This window comes from Babylonia areolata, chromosome 29 (genome assembly GCF_041734735.1).
Source record: "Babylonia areolata isolate BAREFJ2019XMU chromosome 29, ASM4173473v1, whole genome shotgun sequence".
Lineage (NCBI taxonomy): Eukaryota > Metazoa > Mollusca > Gastropoda > Neogastropoda > Buccinidae > Babylonia > Babylonia areolata.
Window position 1 is genome coordinate 14,409,075 of NC_134904.1, and position 10,000 is coordinate 14,419,074.

Below are 10,000 nucleotides of genomic sequence, written 5' to 3' on the forward strand. Positions count from 1 at the left end.
TCGTGCACAGGATGTATAGACATGGACCACATTCATAGGTGGCGTTGTGCTCACTTCGTCGGCTGGATAAAAAGTCCACACCTGTAAAGTTTGGAATGCGCATTTTGCCTAATGTTGCTTAAATGTTCTCGTCTGTATGTGGTCGGTTTGAAGTCGAACTTCTGTTTTTTCAGGTATATACTTTTTTTTTTTTTTGGTTGATTCCTTATTTTTTTTAAACTGTCTGTAGGCTACACTTACTCTGAGCAGATCCCACTGTTCTGATCGAACTATGTTATCAAAATGATTTAAAGGATGACACTTCTGTAGATTAACCCGTGTGTGTGTGTGTGTGTGTGTGTGTGTGATTCTTAAAAAAAAAAAAATATATATATATATATATATATATAAGCTGGGGTTTGTAGGAGTGGGGGTGTTTCTCTTATGTTACGTGTGTATTTGTTGTAGCTGCAAGTTTTTTTTTTGTTTTCCTATCAAAAAGGATTTTTCTTTAAAAAAAAAAAAAAATTGCCAGGGAGAACCGAAGTTAGACGAGGTCAGCTGAACAATGACGACAGAAATCGCAGTATGCTTCATATAACCGACATCTTGACTTGTTCACTCACAGATTCAGTCAAGATTCAAGATGGTTTATTCAATTAAGGCCATAGCCCCATATGAATAGGGGGTAATAACAGTTTTACATGTGTCATTGCAATTGGTAATATAAACAGTACAACGTCATTCACAACAAACTATCAGTGAATCTAAGAAATGAGTGTCTCTCTTAATTGCAGTGCTTTATAAAGGTACATAGCAAAACTACGTATGATGTTTTCATCGTTAGATGCCATTAATAAACATAACCGAAACACTCACAGAGAGAGAGAGAGAGAGAGAGAGAGAGAGAGAGATGTGGGTTGGTGGTGAGGGGACATAGCAGGGGGTCGGTGGGGGTGAGGGGTGGGGGCGAGGGGGGACGGGTGGGCAGGGGGGCTTACTTAATCACTGGTCCCCTTCCCAGACAGAGGGGAAAAAGAAAATGGCCGAGGTCAACAGGGGAGAAAACTGCTGGCAGCCCTTCCGTGGTAATTGCCCTTCCAGATAGCTGTGTCTGAGAGAGCCATGAATGATGGATCATCGCAATCGCCTTCCATCTGTCTGTCTGTCTGTCTGTCTGTCTCTCTCTGCGTGCATGTCCGTGTGTGTGTATGTGTGTGTGTTTGAGCGTGTGTGCACGCTTGTAGGAGGAGGAGGAGGAAAAAAAAACGAAGCAAACCGTTTGTTCATTCGTGGAATGATTACAAGGTTTTGGTTTTGTGCATGGCGTTGTGAAACAATGTCTTTTTCTACACCTTGGACAACCTTTTAAGGTCATCTTTTGGTTTTTTGAGTGTGTGTGTGTTTTGTTTGTTCGTTTGTTTGTTTTTGTTTTTTTTTTTTGTTGTTGTTTTTTTGTATGTGTGTGTGTGTGTGTGTGTTTCTTTTGTTGTTGTTGTTGTTTTCTGGTTGTGGATATCTCGCTATTGACACACTATTATACACTGAGGCTTCTGGCAACGAAAAAAATGTCCGAGCTCAAAGAACTTACGACTCAACATTTCTTGCTGGTGGTTTGCTCTTGGGTTCTTTAACACGCAACCCGCAATCTGACGAACAGTTCTTCAGTGCGGCGCCCCGGCCCGTCTTTGACTCCTCCCAGGGGTAAGAAAAGGAAGAGGAGCAGGAGGAGGGAGAAAAGAAGAAGAGAGCCGGGTGCGGAGGGGGGGGGGGGGAGATGAAGAGAAGGAGGAGGAGGAGAAGAAGGAGAAGGCAGAAGAAGAAGGAGGAGGAAGAAGAGGGGGGAGAAGAAGAAGAGGGGGAGGAAAACGAAAAGAAGGGAGGAGAAGAAGAAGAGGAGGAAGAAGAAAAAGGAGGAGGAAGAAGAAGAGGAGGAGGAAGAAGAAAAAGGAGGAGGAGGAAGAAAAGGAGGAGGAAGAAGAAGGAGGAGGAAGAAGGAGGAGGAGGAAGAAGAAAAAGAAGGAGGAGAGGAAGAGGAGGAAGGAGGAGGAGGAGGAAGAAGAAGAGGAGGAGGAAGAAGAGGAGGAGGAGGAAGAAGAAAAAGGAGGAGGAAGAAGAGGAGGAGGAGGAAGAAGAAAAAGGAGGGGGAAGAAGATAGAGGAGGGAGAAGACGAAGAAGAAGAAGAAGAAAATGGGGGAGGAGGAAGAAGAAGAAAAAGAAGAGGAGAGGAGGGGGTGAAGAAGAAGAAGAAGAAGAAAAAGAAGAAAAAGAAGACGTTCTTGGGAACCAACGTTCGTGCTTTACTCAACACAGACATAGGCTTTCTCTCTGCTGTGATTTCAGCATACAGTGATGCCTGTTATGCACTCAAGGCCTGACTAACCGCGTTGGGTTTTGCTGCTGGTCAGGCATCTGCCTAGCAGATGTGGTGAAGCGTATATGAATTAGTCCGAACGCAGTGACGCCTCCTTGAGAAACTGAAACTGTCCTCAGTTCGCCCATCTTCCACAATGGCACGGATGATGAGCAATTTTTCAACCAGTCAGCGTGGCTCTTCTGTCAACTGGGAGAAACTGCTAAACAGCCAAATCACTGCGGGTGGATAATGAATATGTGTGTGTGTGCGTGCGTGCGTGCGTGCGTGTGTGTGTGTGCGTGCGTGCGCGCGTGTGTGTGCGCGTGCATACATGAAGAAAAACTAAAACTGAAGCGGTTTCAGCTCAAAATGTGCAACAGAAATTTTTTTGTAACAGCAACCAACAACAACAACTACTACGACGACGATATAATTTTTTTTTTTTAAAGTGTTTGGTTAATTCTTTTTAATTAAATGTGTTTGGTAAAAGTGTTTGGTCAGTTCTTTTTAAAAGTGTTTGTTTTTGTCAGCTCAGTGTTGCTAGTTCGCATATCGTAAACTTCATAAGGATTAAATTTTCCCTACTAAAACTAGGCGTATGATGGCTCAGTGGTTAAAATGTCTGCCAGAAAAAAAGGTGACTCAGTCCTGAAGTGGCGACCACCCTGGAGGCGCGGGTTCGAACCAGCTGAGGACCAGGGGAAAAACAAACAAACAAACTCCTTAGAGTGTAAGGAGTTAAGGGCCGAAACACTTGACTGAGGGAGGCTTCTACTCTGAAGGCCTTGTACCGTCCGTCCAGCTCTCCCTAGAGTTTCACTATCACTAAGTTCGTATACAAGACTTGAATCATACGCTTGCAGGACGTGTGTGTGTTCTCAGTCTCTCTCTCTCTCTCTAAAAAGAGTACCAAAAATATCTCATGAAACAATTATAAATAATTCTTATATACCGTGTTTTGTTTGAGCTTCTTGAGAGAGCTTCTACACAATAACATTTTTTTCGTTGCTCTCTGACAATGTGAACAGGGAAAGGAGCTCAGAAGATTAGTGTATATCAGTCCGTGTATACATGCGTGCGTAAGCTGGTGCATGCGTGCGTGCGTGTTTGTGTGTGTGTGTGTGTGTGTGTGTGTGTGTGTGTGTGTGTGACTGAGTTATATTCCATGCTATTTTTTTATGTTTCGTGATTAACTCTTTTTGTTGTAGTAGTAGTTGTTGTTGTTGTTACTGTCTACACCGAGTGTCCGTACCGATTTTCTTTTTTTTTTTCTCTCTCTCTCTCTTTTTTTCTCTCATCTTTTGTGCGTGTGAGTGGGTGTGTGTGTTTGTGTGTGAGGGAGGGCATGGTGTAAAGAAGCTTCCAGCTTATCCAGTTACCCTCAATAAAACATTTGTTCATTGTTCATTGTTCTCTCCCCACTGTCGGACTTCTCTTTCTCTTTTACTGTAATTGTGTGTGAAGAGTGGCGGGGAGGATTGAGGGGAAAGGAACTGTGTGTGTGTGTGTGTGTGCGTGCGTGTGTCTGTGTGTGCGTGCGTGTGTGTGTGCGTGCGTGCGTGTACGTGTGATAATGTGTGCGTGTGCGAGCGCGCGCGTGTGTGTGATTATGTGCGTGTGTGTGTGATCAGTTTTTTTTTTCCAGCTCTCCCAAGAGTTTCACTATCACTAAGTTCGCATACAAGACTTGAATCATACGCTTGCAGGATGTGTGTGTATTCTCAGTCTCCCTGTCTCTCTCTCCCCACTGTCGGACTTCTCTTTCTCTTTTACTGTAATTGTGTATGAAGAGTGGCGGGGAGGATTGAGGGGAAAGGAATTGTGTGTGTGTGTGTGTGTGCGTGCGTGTGTGTGTGTGTGCGTGCGTGTGTGTGTGTGTGCGTGCGTGTGTGTGTGTGTGTGTGTGTGCGTTTGTGTGTGTGTGCGTGTGTGTGTCTGTGCGTGCGTGTGTCTGTGCGTGCGTGCGTGTGTGTGTGCGTGCGTGTGTGTGTGTGTGTGTGTGTGTGTGCGTGCGTGCGTGTACGTGTGATAATGTGTACGTGCGCGCGCGCGCGCGTGTGTGTGTGATTATGTGCGTGTGTGTGTGATCAGTTTTTATGAGTGTATGACTTTGTCAAGCCAATACTCTTGACCCAGTTTGACCTGAAAAATCACTGACAGGTTTGCTTACAGACCCTCGAGATCCTTCAGAAAGACGTTAAACCAACCCACGAGGACATCCGTCTCTCCCTGTCCTCCCCTCACACACACACACACACACACACGTACGCATACATACACACACGCAAGCACACACACACACACCACACACAGACACACACACGCACGCACACACACACGCACACACACAGACGCACACACACACACACACGGATACGAGGCACGCACACACTGACTCGGCACATGATAATGCAACCCTCTCCCTCACATACACAAGTCATTCATAACTTCACAGCGTGTTATTGACACCATTATCGATGAATCTCTATAATATAACCCGTAATATTATTCCGCAAAGAAAATGCACTTTATTTATTATTATTATCATTATCATTTTCCCCTCCATATATTTCAATTTATAAAAACCACTGAATAATAAACGAAGGAGCCAATAACCGACTGTCTCACCATTATGAAATAATTATGGCACCGGTGGAGGAAGCCTGGGCAATGGTGGGTGGGGAAGGTGGGGGGGGGGGAGGGAGAGCACTGAGTTATTATATGTAATATTTATAGCTCAGTGGGGAAGAAGAGTGTGGGTTGTCGCCCTTACTGACCCCCAAGAGGATGGGGTTGGGGGGGTGGGAGACCGGTAGGTGGGTGGGTGGGTGGGTGGGTGTGGCGTTGGAGCGGAGAGAGTGCAAACAAAGGGACCACAGGTTTTTGATGAAAGAGGCGAAGTCAGGACGTGTCAGCAGTACACGGACTGATTTAATTAATTACGCCCACAAAGACAACGCCCCTCTCGATCAGGTCTGTGTCCCCCCCCCTCCCCCTCAGGCCTATGTCCCGCCACTCCCTCCCCCCCCCCGCCCCCCAGGTATGTTCCCCCCCCACACCCCCGCCCCTAGGTTGTGTTTTCTCCCCACGTCTAATGTTTTCTCCAGGTCTATGTTTCCTCAGGACTATGTTCCCCCAGTTCTATCTTCCGTCTGGTTTATGTTCCACCAGATCTGTACCCCCAGGTCTATGTTCTCCCCAGGTTTATGTTTCCCCTGGTCTATGTTCTTCCCAGATCTATGTTCCCCCTGGTCTATGATCTCCCCAGGTCTGTGTTCCCTCGGGTCTGTGTTCTCCCCAGGTCTATGTTCCCTCAGATCTATGTCCCCCTGGTCTATGTTCTTCCCAGATTTATGTTTCCCCTGGTCTATGTTCTTCCCAGATCTATGTTCTCCCCAGGTCTATGTTCCCTCAGGTCTATGTTCTCCCCAGGTCTATGTTCCCCCAGGTCTATGTTCTCCCCAGGTCTATGTTCCCTCAGGTCTATATTCCCCCAGGTCTATGTTCTCCCCAGGTCTGTGTTCCCCCAGGTCTGTGTTCTCCCCAGGTCTATGTTCCCCCAGGTCTGTGTTCTCCCCAGGTCTATGTTCCCTCAGGTCTATGTTCTCCCTAGGTCTATGTTCCCTCAGGTCTATGTTCCTCCAGGTCTATGTTCCCTCAGGTCTATGTTCTCCCCACGTCTATGTTCCCTCAGGTCTATGTTCTCCCTAGGTCTATGTTCCCTCAGGTCTATGTTCCTCCAGGTCTATGTTCCCTCAGGTCTATGTTCTCCCTAGGTCTATGTTCCCTCAGGTCTATGTTCTCCCCATGTCTATGTTCCTCCAGGTCTATGTTCTCCCTAGGTCTATGTTCCCTCAGGTGTATGTTCTCCCCATGTCTATGTTCCTCCAGGTCTATGTTCTCCCTAGGTCTATGTTCCCTCAGGTCTATGTTCTCCCCAGGTTTATGTTCCCTCAGGTCTGTGTTCCCTCGGGTCTGTGTTCTCCCCAGGTCTATGTTCCCTCAGGTCTATGTTCTCCCCAGGTCTGTGTTCACTCAGGTCTATGTTCCCTCAGGTCTATGTTCTCCCCAGGTTTATGTTCCCTCTGGTCTATGTTCCCTCAGGTCTATGTTCCCCCAGGTCTATGTTCTCCCCAGGTCTATGTTCCCCCAGGTCTGTGTTCTCCCCAGGTCTATGTTCCCTCAGGTCTATGTTCTCCCTAGGTCTATGTTCCCTCAGGTCTATGTTCCTCCAGGTCTATGTTCCCTCAGGTCTATGTTCTCCCCAGGTCTATGTTCCCTCAGGTCTATGTTCTCCCTAGGTCTATGTTCCATCAGGTCTATGTTCCTCCAGGTCTATGTTCTCCCTAGGTTTATGTTCCCTCAGGTCTATGTTCTCCCCATGTCTATGTTCCTCCAGGTCTATGTTCTCCCCAGGTCTATGTTCCCTCAGGTCTATGTTCTCCCCAGGTCTATGTTCTCCCCTGTTCTATGTTCTCCATGGTCTATGTTCTCCCCAGATTTATGTTCCCTCATGTCTATGTTCTCCCCGGGTCTATGTTTCCTCAGGTCTGTGTTCCCTCAGGTCTATGTTTCCTCAGGTCTGTGTTCCCTCAGGTCTATGTTCTCCCCTGTTCTGTGTTCCCCCTGGTCTATGTTCTCCACAGACTTATGTTCCCTCAGGTCTATGTTCCCCCAGGTGTATGTTAACCCAGGACTAGGATCCACCGAGTCTGTGTTCCCTAAGGTCTATTTTCCACCAGATTTATATTCCCCAGGTTTATGTTCCCCCAGGTTTATATTCTCTCAAGTTTACATTATCTTAGATCTATGTTCCCACGGGTCTATGTTCTCTCAAGTCTACATTCCCTCAGATATATGTTCCCGCACGTGTATGTCCTCCTCCGGACTTCATTCCTCGTGGTCTGTGTCCCCCAGTCTATGCTATGCATGTCTCATCACACATATACTTTCGGTTGTGGTCAGTGGTCCAGCAGCGTTCAGCCATGGTCAGTGGTCGTGAAAGCCGATGAAAAGCAGAAAGCGTACCAATATTGAGTGAGCAAGTACTCATAATGCAGAAATTTGTTGACGCAAGCTGCACGCTTTGTTCTTGTGGTCAGTGCAAATCCGTGAATCGTAACACCAGGTAGACAAGTCTTGATATTGCATAAACAATAAAATGCTGCATCCTGGAAACATTTCAGTTGTGGTCAGCAGGAGTCAGATACGGTCAGTTAATTGTGAAGTCCTGTAAATAACCCCACCGCCCACCCCGCGGCCAATACAACAAAAACCGTCACAAATTTGCTTCTTTTTTTTTTCTTTTCTTTTTCTTTACATTATAGTTATTATTTATTTATTTATTTGTGTAAGCTTATCTATCATTGATTCACCCTCTTTTTTTTTCCCCCTCAAGGCCTGACCAAGCGCGTTGGGTTACGCTGCTGGTCAGGCATCTGCTTGGCAGATGTGGTGTAGCGTATATGGATTTGTCCGAACGCAGTGACGCCTCCTTGAGCTACTGAAACTGAAACTGAAACCGTCACAAAACAACAATGTGAACAGATAGTGTTCTATGTGGTTGTGAAAAACGTGCCAAGACGCCGTATTTATGCACATACGTGAAAAATGTGGAAATTTGAACACTTTTGAATACTGGGCAGTGGTCAACAGTGGCCTGGACCTGGGAGAACACTGACATCAGGAAACATCGACATGGGGAAATGTGCACACATGGGGAAACAATGGCATGCGGTAACAAAGACCCAGAACACCTAAATTTGGGGGAACATGGACCCCAGGAAGGGAGGAAGTTCAGACCAGCTGCAAGGAAATTTTGGGGGGGAACATAGTCCTGGGACAACAGTGGGCTGACCCCTGCAGAGACGTACGCACTGTAATAATGGAGTGATGGTCTAGAGGTAACGCGTCCGCCCAGAGAAGCGAGAGAATCTAAGCGCGCTGGTTCGAATCACGGCTCAGCCGCCGATATTTTCTCCCCCTCCACTAGATCTTGAGTGGTGGTCTGGACGCTAGTCATTCGGATGAGACGATAAACCGAGGTCCCGTGTGCAGCATGCACTTAGCGCACGTAAAAGAACCCACTGCAACACAAGGGTTGTTTCTGGCAAAATTCTGTAGAAAAATCCACTTCGATATGAAAAAACAAATAAAAACTGCACGCAGGAAAAAAAAAGAAAAAAAAAAGAGTGGCGCTGTTATTTAGCGACGTGCTCTCCCTGAGGAGAGCAGCCCGAATTTCACAGAGAAATCTGTTGTGATAAAAAGAAATACAAATACATATACAAATAGTCAGCTTTGTCAGCACGAACACAAACTTTCCTCACTGTTCGTTCAGTGTTTTATTTCAAAAGCCGCGAAAACAGTTAAAACAAACCACCAAATAAATCGAGAAATGAATCCCGAAATCGCACAGAGCATACGGAAGGGTTTTAAAAAAAAAAAATTTATGTGTTCCTTATATTTTGTTTCAAATACCAAGAAAACAAACAAGAAACAACAACAAACAACCAAACAACAACAACAACACACACACACACACACACCAAAACGAATTCAGAAAGTGAATCGCGAAATCACATGAAAGCCGCCTCCCCTTTTTTACGTGCTTTCGTACATGTATTGTTTCAAACATGGCGGCTGAAAACAATCAGGAAGAAAACAAAGCAACGACGAAATAAATCATGTGTATGACGTACATTTTTCAGCAGGCTTTTTACATGCTAGAAAACGTCATCAAAAATGCATCCTGGATGAAACACAAACCTCCAACAATCAGCTCTACTGTATTTGTCCAATAAAACATTAATTTTGCACGAAAATTGCCCGGAGCACTTGCGCATGCGTAGCTAGCTTATACAGCGGCGGCTGACGTAGGCAGAGAGACAAAATATCTCGGGGTTTTGTTAACACCTTCACTGCCGAATGTTGCTGAAACGAGGTCAATCTGTCTGGAGCTGAAAAGTGTAGTTACTACTTTTCGTGTGCTTTTCAACGGTGTGATTAATGTGGCTGATCAAATGTGATCTTCTTCTTCTTCTGCGTTCGTGGACTGCAACTCCCACGTTCACTCGTATGCACACGAGTGGGCTTTTACGTGTATGACCGTTTTTACCCAGCCATACTCCGTTTTCGGGGGTATCAAATGTGATCATTTGCAAAGGGGAAAATGTCCAGATAAAGGACTGGGACTACCAAGCCAAAATGGATTTCTCTAGCAACATCGTCATCATTACCATTCTCGTCCTTCATCATCAGTAATAATAATAATAATAATAATAATAACAACAATGACAACAACAACAACAGCAACAAAATGTCCCAAAGTCTGTGACCTTTCATGCTTTGCTGTCATGGCGTCCTCATGTACGATAACCGTCCACTTCCGTGCTTGGGGTGAGTCCTGCCAATGTCTTCGGTGTCGGCAGATTCATGGAGGAACTTTCGGTGGAGGGACGTGGTGGCGTTCTCCACGCTGGGGAGGACGCTCACTCAGTCTGGCTCCGAGACTAAGCTATTATTGTCTACAGTAGAGGGCTCTATAATAGGTGGTGTCCTGAGTACGTTAAACCAGAACAGGCACAACTCAACAAAACCGAAGGGACTCAGCAGCATTGCAGGATCTTCTCTGGTGTATGGCCTCCTGGTGACCTAACATCGAT